Genomic DNA, 12,192 nt, shown 5'->3' with positions numbered 1-12,192 from the left:
ATCTATCTATCTATCTATCTATCTATCTATCTATCTATCTATCTATCTATCTATCTATCTATCTATCTATCTATCTATCTATCTATCTATCTATCTATCTATCTATCTAAAAAAGCTCGAATAACTCCCCATGACGGAATATCCCAACCAGTGCTTCTGCGTCGCGCTCCTGGGCGGACACGCGTGCACTAAGCTCGGCAAGGTTGACGGCCTCTCTCCAAACCGTTTGCCAGTTTGGTTCCGTGAAAAGGTGTCGAGTATGCCAGTTTGGTTCCGTGAAAAGGTGTCGAGTATCGGCCCATTTGATCTATGCAGTTGGGCCTCCCACGATGTCGGTGGCCACCGGGTTGCTTGTCTTGGCACCGGGCCTCCCTGAAAGCACGCAGTCTCCTCCGCGGCGGCAGCGAGCAAAGGCACACGCCGCTCCTGTTGACGCTGGCGAACGGAACAGTTCGAGCACGCGTTGACGCGAACTGTTTCAGAACGAAGCAGTAAAATGCTCCCTGCCTGCCTTCCGCAACGGGTTCGGAAGGAAAATATTTAGGGAAGCGCCGGATTTAAGTGGTCGTAATAGGCTGGGCACGACGGAGACAGACGGAGCAGACAGAGCTCGCTCGGGCGGTACGATGTATGACTGCAGGATGCTCACGAGCATCCTGCAGTCATACAGGATGCTCGTGAGCCTGCCCCTGCTTATTTCAGTAAGACAAAAAGGCGCCTGCTGAAATCTGATATCCGACATCGAAGCTTCGAACGCGTAAGCATTTTTATGCCTACCCAACGAGGGAACCCGTCCGTCCTTCCGTCACTTGAGACGATCGCTTTCGAGATGGGGCCCGCGCGTCTCCCTTCAACGCACACTAAACGGCGAGGAACACAGCGCACACGAAGCTATCAGTTCTCGGCGCACTCTGTCCCTGTCGCAGGTCGCTTTCGAGATGGAGTCCTCGTGGCCGCACCATATGCAGCCGCCATGGGAGTACGGTTGATCACGGTTAGTGACGGTTCGACGCGGATGAGTAAGGCGCTAAAAACCGCTAACGGTTTATAATGATCGGAACGGCATGAGCGCACCTGGCGCCGCCACCGCTATAGTTTGCTTGCCTCAAGTCACCGTGCGCCGTCGTCCGCAGCAGTTCGTGTCGCCGCAGCGCTGTCGTTTATACTGGTCGCACCGAGTTTCATAACATCGAATAATGACACCGGGCTGCGTGAAGATGAGCAAGTGGCACAATGCTTACGCATAGTGAGGCAACTGCCAGAAGAGTTCCTGCGTGAATTTTTTGTAAAAAGGAGTACAAAGTTTGTAAAGGGTACGAGGAGTGGGATGTATTGTGGACGCGATGTGACCTGGGACACTCTGTATGATTGGGAAACAGCAACGCGGATGGAAGCGTGTGACACTATTTCATGACATCGCTTGTTGTTTTTTTACTTCGCTAGCATTATTCTTAAAATAATAAAGTACGAATATTTGGGAGCAGCGAGGTAGCGCAAGCTAATTCATTGATTTATGCGATGAGCGTAAGTCGAATATATGGCTCCCTACAAGGCATCAGGGCTCTTACAGCGATGAAGTAACCTAAAGGAAGATCAGCGAAATACGCCACAAAATATTGTGATATCCCGTTTAGCTTTGTGAGATTTTGCTTAAGGCTGGTTTGTGGGAAAATATCGCATGCGACCCTGATATGTTCTCGACGCTTTTTGTGTGAGGTAGACTCAAAGGTGGGGTTTTAATTAGGTAAAAAAAAAAAGAACGTGACCTTGGCAACTCATTGCCCATAATATGTCCCATTCCAAAAATATAGCCTTATGAGGGCTTGAGTGCGTTAAAGAAATAAAACCTGAAAAAGTAAGAAGACGGCTGACATAGGAGAGCTACAAGACGCGTGTTCCATGTTATGGAAGGTCTTGTTCGGCGATTGCTGCTTACATTTTCTTATCCTGTATCCTCTAATTGCTGAATGAAACTGCAGGTATAATAATAATAATAATAATAATAATAATAATCTTGATTGCGAGATGTTATGTACATGTATTTCTTGCCAGGTCTACCGAAGCCTTCGGAGGGCTTGTAAGGCAGGGACCTGACAGGTACGGCAAAACCCCACTGACAGGGTCTCAAGCATAACTAATGCTCCGAAGTATAAACTAAACCTCTTCATCTTCAAGAGCACATACTTAACAAGTTACCAAGAACTGCGAAAAATTAGAGCGACAAAGGTGCGACATGTCAACTTCAAACAAGACTGGCCACACTATTACAAGAATATGCACCGAATTGGCCAATGTACTAAAAGAAATCCACGAAATGGACACAGGTGCCATGTTCAAACCATTCCCAATGCTCACATACACGAAAATTGCAGTTAGCTTCGTACAAGTGACATGTTTCTTTTTTTCATAACCCTTCTTTTAAAGCATTCTTTAAGCCGGATAAACTTCGCTGTTCAAGTATTGAGCTGAGGAGAGTATCAAAGAAATTAGGAATATAACATTGTCTTTGCCCTTTGCCACAATTAGTTCTTGTTCGAGTGACAACATATCTGGAGGGATTGGAGCGATATCTGGATGGTACGTGAATATCTTCGCTCGATAAATATCACGGCACAACAGCAGAGAGAAACACTGAATCGAAGTTTGGCATTTTCAGATACCCGAATGGGTTATCTATATCAATGTTTGTGTTGTAGGCTACACTTTTGAAAATGTTCTCTACTAAACTGTTTACTTTGTTTTTCCATAAGCGGCTGCAATAAAAAGAAACTGCAGATGCCAAATGTTATATGCAAATATGCTAACGCATGCACGAACATTTTTTTCATTCTAATAGGAGCATAACTCCGAACGCGTACGGTAGAGTAAGCACACAGCTCGCCGAAGTTTAGCACAAACGGAAGCCATATGAACGTTCCATGATAAATAATCGTCAAACTGCACTCCTACATATTTAACACTGTCCACATATTCAATCGGTGTGCAGCCGCAGTTGAAACAATCAGAGCCATGCAATAGGACAGGCAGCGTCGCATAAACAGCTTTTAGAGGATTTCTAAAACAAGCTAATCGCGTTTTTCGGGCATTACCTTTTATTTGATTACTTTTAAACCAGTCTATGACTTCACCTGCAGTTATTTGAAGCAGAGCAACAGCCCTATCATGTTCCACGTGTCTTGAAGCAAGCAACGTGTCGTCCGCATATTGAAAAACGGTGCTTGTGCCAATTACCTTTGCCATGTCACGCACGTATAAGTAGAATAAAAGCAGTGACAGCAGTGAACCTTGCGGCACTCATGCTTTGAGGCACTACAGAGTGCCGCGTACATCATTTAGACAAACAATTTGAGAGCGATTAAAAAGATAACTACTAAGAAAATCTAGAAAATGACCCCGAAAGCCACAGTTGTAAAGTTTGTTGCATAAAATACGATGATTACCAGAGTCAACTATGCTTTTGATATATCTAACAAGAGCTCAAAGGTCACTTGGTATCGCTCAAAAGTTTCGTGCAAGAAATCTGACAAAGTTTCAAAACGTTTCTGTGTACCGCTGCCTTTAACAAAACCGCACTGGGAAGATGATAATATGTTGTGCTTAAGGACAAAGCTCTCCATCACTTTAAGAACATCCCTTCAAAAACATTAAAAACTTGCAGGACGCTTAAGCTTCGCCTTGAAGAGTGGAACGCGATAGCCTTCATCAGTACATGTCTCTAACAGACTTCATTAAGTTAAAGAAAACAACCCTGACTACTTCCCCCCTAGTATCCACACCTAGCGTCCGCTGCCACTAAGACAGACTTCAAACGGCAGCTGAAAAATGGGTTTGTGTTTGTATTTTTGCCTAACAGAATTACGTTTACTCGTATGTTCAAATTACAGTCCGACAAAATCATGTCTTAGGTTGTGTGTAAGTCGTACTTTAGGAATGCAACGGTTTTCGAATTTACAAACGCGGGATAGCGACCCCGTCCCAACCTATTTGAAGATCGAAGGTTTGCCTAGCTCCAAGAGCTCCAGAACCGTCTAGTGCACCGAGTGGCCTAAATACAATATAATCCTGGAAGACTGCTGTCGTAACGGCACCTCCTATAACCTACAGGGCGCAATAAAGGATGCCATACAAACAACCACGCATTCGCTTTTGAAGAGTTGTGACCGCACCGATCTCGACATCGAACTCGAGAAACTTCGAGCAATTCGCTGTCGTGCGGAACAAAGATATAAACGCACTCCAATAATGATTTGAGATTGGCTAAACGAACACAAAAGCAAATACAGCGTCACATGAACAAACTGGCTTCGCGACAACTGGTATCCTTTTGCGAGTCCCTCGATTCGCGAAAACCTTTGTTGCTTATATGGAGGACTGTTCGTGGCCTTCGCACAACCATTGGTCAGCGCCACCAGTATAAATTTTTGGCACTCTATCTAAAATGTAGAGATATTGACGTCGCTGAATGTTTCTGCAGAAAGATTGCTGGCGACGCAAATTACCATGGTGCGGGTACGGGAACGCTCGACCACCCGCTGTTCTTACGCGATCTCCCCCTGGAATGCCCCTTTTCTATGGAAGGACTAGAAGCTGCGCTCGCTTTGTGCAGGCGTTCTTCAGCGCCAGAACCTGACGGAATTACATACCGTGCCCTGTGTAACCTAGGAGACTAAGCTCGGAAGGCACCCTTGCTCCTCTATGAAGACTCTTGGCAGACGGGTATGGTTCCGCAAAAATGGAAGTCATGTCACGTTTGGGCTTTTCCTCATACCGTCCGATCGCACTTGCCAGCTGTGTCGGAAAAGCAATGCAAATAATGATTTTAACACGTATGGAATGGTACTTAGAGTTCTATGAAATCTACCCATATGCTATGGTCGGATTCAGGCATGGCCTTTCGTCAACAAACGACGTTGTTGACTTGGTAACATTTGTGCAACACCAAAAGGCCTGTAAGCGTCTATCTGCTGCTCTGTTTCTCGACGTTAAAGGGGTTTATGATAATGTCACCCATGAAGCCATCATTCGCGCGTTAGAAGCCGTCGGACTTGGTGGTAAGATGTATATGTGGGAGGCAACTACCTACAGAGGAGATCATTCTACGTGCACACGGAAAATGGCCCTACATCCGAGCATTATTGTAGCCGAGGAATGCCTCAAGGCGGAGTGCTTAGCCCGACGCTTTTTAATCTGACCCTCAATGAATTAGTTGACAACATGCCAAGCACTGTACGACTTTCTATCTATGCGGAAGAATCTGCATTTGGGCACCAGGTGTAATACGACTTCAGCTTCAGGCTCGGCTTCAGAAAACAGATACAATGACATTTTGCTACCTTCGTCAACAAAGACTTGAAATTTCATGCGGAAAGTGTGCAATGGTGGCCTTCACGAGGAAGCCAATGTCTGCTTACGGCATATCAATTAACTGACAATTTACACCATACAGCAGAAGTCACAGGTTTTTGCGAGTCGTAATTGACAGAGACCTGTCTTGGAATCCGCACGTGAATTGCGTGAAAAAGCGGCTGACTGCGATCTGTCACCAGTACAGGTTCCTTGAAGGAAAAAGTTGGGGAGTATACACGCTATGTTAGTTGGGGAGTATGTATACACGCTATGTTACAGCTGTACATGGCGTTGTTCGTTGAATTCCTGCGGTACAGCTTGCCTGGAATATCCAACACCTACAAGATGACCCTGCGTTTAATTCAGAGCATTCACGCCCAATCCCTTACCTTGGCTTACCACGCAGTGCATCGACGGCTGAAACCATTGCCATTGGACAGGATTACTCAATCACGACGCACATTGCCGTTGAGACAATGCGTATGCATCTCAGGCATTATGCTAGGACCCCTTCCCACCACTTGGCGAGCCTCACTGCTGAAAGGCCCTGCTCGACATTTAGCACCACTGTCAGTGTACATCGCGGGTCGTTTACTTCAGGGTACGAACCTGCAGCTAAGCCAGTGTTTCCTCCATGGTGTGTGTTTAAGCCGCCCACAAGTACATATAATGATTCCAGTACTACAGAAGAAGACAGATCTACCGGCCCCTGCTCTAAAACAGCTGAGCTTACTTCTTTTGCTTGAAAAGTGCAGCAACCACGTGCACATCTATACCGATGGATCGACTACGTCGTCCGGTTCTGGTGGTGAGGTGGTTATACCAACGCGAGCAATAACACTGCGGTTCAAGACATCGCTGGCCACGACCTCAACGGTGGCAGAACTAACGCTGTTGCGTCGAGCACTGGAATTCATTGATTCTGAAAGACCTAGAAAATGGATTGTGTTCTCTGACTCAAAACCAGCATTACAGTGCACACAGTTAGTTCTCCAACGCGGATGTCATTAAAAGCTGACATAAAAAATCGTGAAACTTCACCATCGCGTCCCACAAAAAGATCACGAGGTTGTTTTTCAATGAGTACCTGGCCATTGTGGAATCAGTGGCAATGATTCCGCCGATAACACTGCTCGCACAACACATCAAGAAGAGCAGAGCGTTCCAATTCCGCTTTCCAGGACAGATGCTGCCAGGCAGCTTCGACACCTGGCACGCAGTCTCTCACTGACCGAGTGGAACTCGCCAAACTCAAGACTTACACGGCTGCATCGATTAAACCCCTCACTGCAACTCCAACCTCCACTCGGACTTCCTCGACGTGAGGCTACGCTTCTCTGTCGCCTTTGGTTAGGAGTTGCCTTCACAAAGGCATACTCTACATTAATTGGAGTGACTGGCAGTGTAGCATTCGAGTCTGCGGCACACACACACACAAAAAAAATATCGACCATCTGCTGTGCCACTGTCCACGATATGCCCCACAAAGACAAGAACTTGCTAACGCTCTCCAAAAACTGGACAATCGGCCGCTTTCTGTGCAGGTGCTGCTGGAACACCACCCCCATCGCTCATCGGCCCATAAAGCGGTGAAGGCGCTTTTGTGCATCTTGAGGACGACGGGCTTGTGTGAACGTGTATGGCTATGAATGCAATTTCTATTAGGCCACAGGCGTCAGTGAACTCGCCGCTAAATTCCTTTATCCCTTCCCTCCTCTCTCTCCACGTCATCCTTGTTTTCCACTTTTCCATTCTCCCGGTGTAGGGTTGCCAACAGGACATGATTCTGGTCAACCTCCCTGCTTTCTTCTGCTTTCCTCCTCCTCCCAGGTGATCCTAAAGTAGGAAGGCCACTTATTTTGCCTAACGTACGTAACGGACACATGACGGCCATAGGTGTTAAAGATGAATCATAGCGCATTTTTTTGAAAACGTTCAATGTAATTAATATCAGATTTGGTGTGCGGATCCCAAAGGGCGTCTGCGTATTCTAAAAACGGCCTAACTAATTTCGTGTATGCCACAAGCTTAGTTTTAGAAGCACAATGTTTCTGGCGGTTTCTTAGCATGTAAAGTTTTGTCAAAGCGAATGAAACTATGTATTACTCATGACTGTTTAAAAAATTGGGATGATTTTTCTCTAACGGACAAGGCCGCCGACACCTAATTTTCTGCGACGCGCGGTTCTAAACGCTATGAACTTAATAATAATAATAATAATAATAAATATCTTTTTTGTTACGAACAGTGGCCCTCATTCGTATTCACACACACAAACGCGGCGGTCGCGTACGCGTGCGACTAACCCCAGCTACACCCAAAAGAGACGTGGCATGATAACGCGCGAACGGCTCTTCCGCGAGCGCTCGTTCGTGCGGCGCACTTCCCGACAACGACCTGGGAAGGCGACGCTGGGCGCCAGTCATCGCCGTCGAAGCCCCCCCCCCCCCCCCCACCCGCCGTTCGCACGGCGGAGGCGCACGTGGCGTCGACAAGTTATAAATGTGAATGGGTCACCGAGCGCGGATAATTTGCTCTCGAGAGCCGTCGAGAAAGGCTCGAGCGACGCCCGGCTTGCAACCGCTGAAGGGGCCCCTAACAACCTTATTTTGGCAGGCGCGCCGGGGAAGAGACGGGCGGCCATGCGCGCTGGCGCGCCCGATTTGTTTTGGTTTCTGTTTTTGTTTGCTTGCTGGTCGAGAGAGTATCTCCTGCAACCACCGCCTGCTGCCAGGCTTCCCTGAACGACTCTTCCCTCGCCCTCCTTTTTTTTCCTCGTCCCACCTTATCCCGTTTGAGCATCGTTAGCCGAGTGTATGACGGATGGTCGTGGCAGAATGATAGAATGACGCAATCCTGCTCGGGCTAGAACGTGCGTGCCTCCCTGCTCCTCCGTCCTCCGACATCGTATACGACAACCCTGTAACACCGCGAGGAGACTGTGTCACCACACGCGCGTGGCCTGTTCAAGTTCGCTCTCGTGTTTAATCCGTGTTCCAGGCTCATTCAGGCGAGAGTTTAGCTACGTCCGCGGTGTACTGTAAAGCGCACACGTGTAATCAAGCTGTGAGCGCGTTTTGAAAGAGCTGCAGTGAACCTCACTGTTGAGGAAGCATTGGCTTATTTTGTTGCTCTGCGCCTAATTTGAGTTCTCTAGACACGTGTGGATGCTCTTGCAATACAGAAGCTGCTGTTACATAGGAAATGCAGTTGAGCAGCTCGGTGTCGTTTAGCAATACAGTTATGATGCAGTTCTCACGCAGAGGAATGTGTCCTTCTTTGCCTTTTCCTTCGGTGCTTCGAATTCCGGCGCTTCCAATGCCTTGTGAATGTGCAAGATTGAAAATTTTAATCTCTAAATGGTGTTTCTGGCGAGCTGTCGCCGCATATAGCGTCGTAAAGGGAACCCTGCGAGTGAAATGTGCGTAGCCTTACCTCCAGGCAACAATAACTTAGCGCGCGAGGTGCAATACGCCACCGAAATATGGAAGCGCACGCACGCACGCACGCACGCACACGCACACGCACACACACACACACACACACACACACACACACACACACACACACACACACACGCACACGCACACGCACACGCACACGCACACGCACACGCACACGCACACACACACACACACACACACACACACACACACACACACACACACACACACACACACACACAGAAAGGGGTTAACCGAGGTGCCTCATTTTTTATTCATCATATCACCAAGGACAACATAGGCTAAGGACACCAAGGACAACATAGGCTAAATTCCTTGCACATACAAATTAAATTAAAGAAACGATAATGGCGATGAAAGTTGATGAAAAAACAACTTGCCGCTGGTGGCGCGCGATCCCACGTCTTCGCATTGCGCGTGTGATGCATTGCGCGCGTGATGGGAAGACGTGGGATTGTTCCAGGAGACGTGGCACCGAATTCCAGGACGTCCACTTTGACTTTCAATTTCTCATGTTAGTGGCGCAACTTTGCCCCATCAAATTATTGCAAATTAAATCTTAAACGATTATTCGATCCCTCTAAGCACATTTTGAATGTTTCTTTTTGTGTGTCAAGTTTGGCAAGAACAACGAATCACAGGCCCTGCAGCCATACCGTTTCCTGCGTGGACTGCAGCTAGCTACTGCAGTATTATGCACCGCGCAATGCAGCGAACGGAGCGAATTGTAATTTTTCGAGTCTCAGCGCGCAGCCAAGCCGCAAAATGCAGATGTCAGCCGCTACCAGGGCCCGCTCAGCATCGCTGCAGTTGCGTCCCGCGCACATTTGTCGAGACGCGCACGCAGGAACTCTCGCAGTCGTGAACCTGTATTGCAGCTCTTTTCCTTCCGCATTGCCACCCCCCCCTTTTTTTGGTTCTACGATGCGAAAATCTTTCACCGCAATTGATGTTCGCTGCGAAAAGCCAAATAGCAGGCCTGCAAGCTTTCTTCCCTTTCGTTTTTTTCGCATCTGATGCCGGCGCCCCGGAGAGTAACAACTGTCGCGCGTCAGTGCTGTGAAGTTTTGCTGCCGGCTTGTGACACAAGGCTCGATTTATGTTGCCGCACTTTCGTTCTGGAAGGGCCGCCCCTCTCTAGTGCGCTGCCCGGCCTGCAGCGCACGGCTTATACACTGCCTAGCAGGTGCAAAACACAGACGAAACGAAAAAGCAGGTCGGCCTGAAATAACCTCTTCACCCCGGTGCGGCGCTCTCATGACGTAACTCACTGCTGATTTATTTTCGTGCGACAGTAACCCGTGTACGAAACGCTGAAAACCTACGCAAGAAAACGCGCGATCTCCTTTGCCACGGGCCGTGGTATAGGATGTGCGTGAAGCAGGTGATGGCTAATGCTACGTAATTCCCGAAGACAGCGCACGTAAGGTACTGTCGCTCTAAGTCGACAGACGAATGGTTTTCTCGACCAGCACGGAGATGTTGAGTCTACAGAGTCTGCATCAAGGTGTCCTAATGCTGAGAGTAATCAAAAACTCGCGCTAGGTGAGAGCTCGTGCGAGCGATTCCTGGTGACCAGTAGGCACATCGACTCGGGAAACCAGCTGCTGGCGTAACGCGTGCTGAAATCTAAGCACTGCTGCAGTATACGCGCCAACGGGAATAGAACGCATCGGTGCAATCGAACCTACAACCTCGATTCCACTGAGCAGCGCAATTTCAGGCAACGCTGGTCATAATCTGGAAAATATTTTCAAGGAAAAAACACTTGTAATTCGAAGACGCCTACCTTCATGCTTGCTCAAAAGGATGCAAATAGTAGTTTTTTATGTTGCTCATGTAACGTGTAGCTAATATGCAATTGACTACCAAATTGGTGGATTATTCCAAGTTATAATCAGAAATTAATTTTCAGGATCGCTATAAAATCGGTGCCGTCGAAAAGCAAAATTACATGTTAAAATGAAATAGATAATGGCACGAAGAAGCAATAATCTTTAATTGAAAGTACACAAAAACAGAAAGAGACAAATTTCGCAAGACATTCGGTTGGATTTCACAAAAAATTCACGTTCAGCGAAATAACCATCCCTGGGGCTGAATCAATCCCAGAGTAGAGGCCCCAACCGAAAGAATAAGAGGTTCCATTAGGTCTAGGCCAAGTTATCGAATACGTAGTTCCAATATTGTTTTTCATGCAGAAGTAAGACGGTCGACAAAGCAGAAATAAGTGATGTATTGTTCCTTCTTCATAACGAAAAAAGTACTTATGGAAGACCACCAAACCTGTCTGTTTAAGTAAAAATTCAGGGAGAATATCAGGCAAAGTAATTTCGCGAGGCAAACCTGAAAGGCTTTATTCAAGTGCTTCTACAGCATGATCCTGACCAGAAACTGATATATAGCCGCAGGTAGTGTTCAATAACGGACATATGTGGCAGCTGGTGTTCACTAAAGGACGTATTTAGCGCTACAATGGTGAAAAAAAAGAGAAAAAAAAACGATGAAATGGACGACAGGGCTGGTGCATACATTGCGATCATCTCTCTTGACAATTCGTTTTCTTCTTTTAACTCGTCTACAGCTTGAATACACTTTACGTCTCATTTGAAAAGAAATATTCATCGCGAGGGGAAGATACCGGCAATAGATGGTGAGGTAAGGCAGCGTTGCCATTTGACTGCTGTCACGAAGCGCTGAAGGCTCCGTGCTATGTGGGCGGGAGCATTGTCGTGATGCAGAAGTCATTCGCATGAGTTGTCCCAGTTGCGGCAATTTTTTTTTGCGAACTTCATCACGTGACTGTTCGGACACTTGCACGTGAAAGTATGGCTGATCATCTCACCTTGCGGTACATGTTTAGAATGAACAATTCTTTTCTGGTTAATGAAATTAAGGCGATCACATGCGCTGTGCATTGAAATAGGTACACGCGAAGCTTGCCTGAACTGGCTAGGAAAAATGGCGCATATCGAAGGGCAGCCACGTGACAATCACGTCACTCAGCCGCCACGGCGGGGCTTCGTTGAACAAGTCGAAGTTTTATTCTGTATTAAAACGCGTTAACTGGGCAAGACACGACGCGCTAGACGCTGCAAAGACGCCCCGAACGCGTCACGTAACTTCTAACTTCGTGGTCAGCTTGAAGATACGTGCGTTCATAAAACACCGCGAAAACGAGTAAATATGTTATAGCCTCTCATGAAGTAAATTAGTTATCTGAAGCTCACTAAACTATCGTGCTTAATCAAAGAATAACTCATTTTCTTCTTCCTCTCAAGTATCACCAAGGACAACCGAGCACCGCGGGCGTAAGGCAGCAGACGTGGACTCGAGTCCCACCTGCGGCAATCTGCCTTTCTTTCTTTTTTTAACTTTCACT

At 47.2% G+C, this 12,192-nt stretch overlaps 1 protein-coding gene across 12 annotated transcripts in view; it reads right to left on the bottom strand.

The window, feature by feature from the left end:
- The window catches only part of LOC135913786 (putative protein kinase C delta type homolog), a 725,274-nt gene that overhangs the window by 210,236 nt on the left and 502,846 nt on the right, over window positions 1-12,192 (bottom strand). The gene's annotated exons all lie outside the window — the stretch shown is intronic.

This window comes from Dermacentor albipictus, chromosome 6 (assembly GCF_038994185.2).
Source record: "Dermacentor albipictus isolate Rhodes 1998 colony chromosome 6, USDA_Dalb.pri_finalv2, whole genome shotgun sequence".
Taxonomy (NCBI): Eukaryota; Metazoa; Arthropoda; class Arachnida; order Ixodida; family Ixodidae; genus Dermacentor; species Dermacentor albipictus.
Note: the sequence above shows the minus strand (reverse complement) of the source record. Positions and strands in the feature narration are given on the sequence as shown.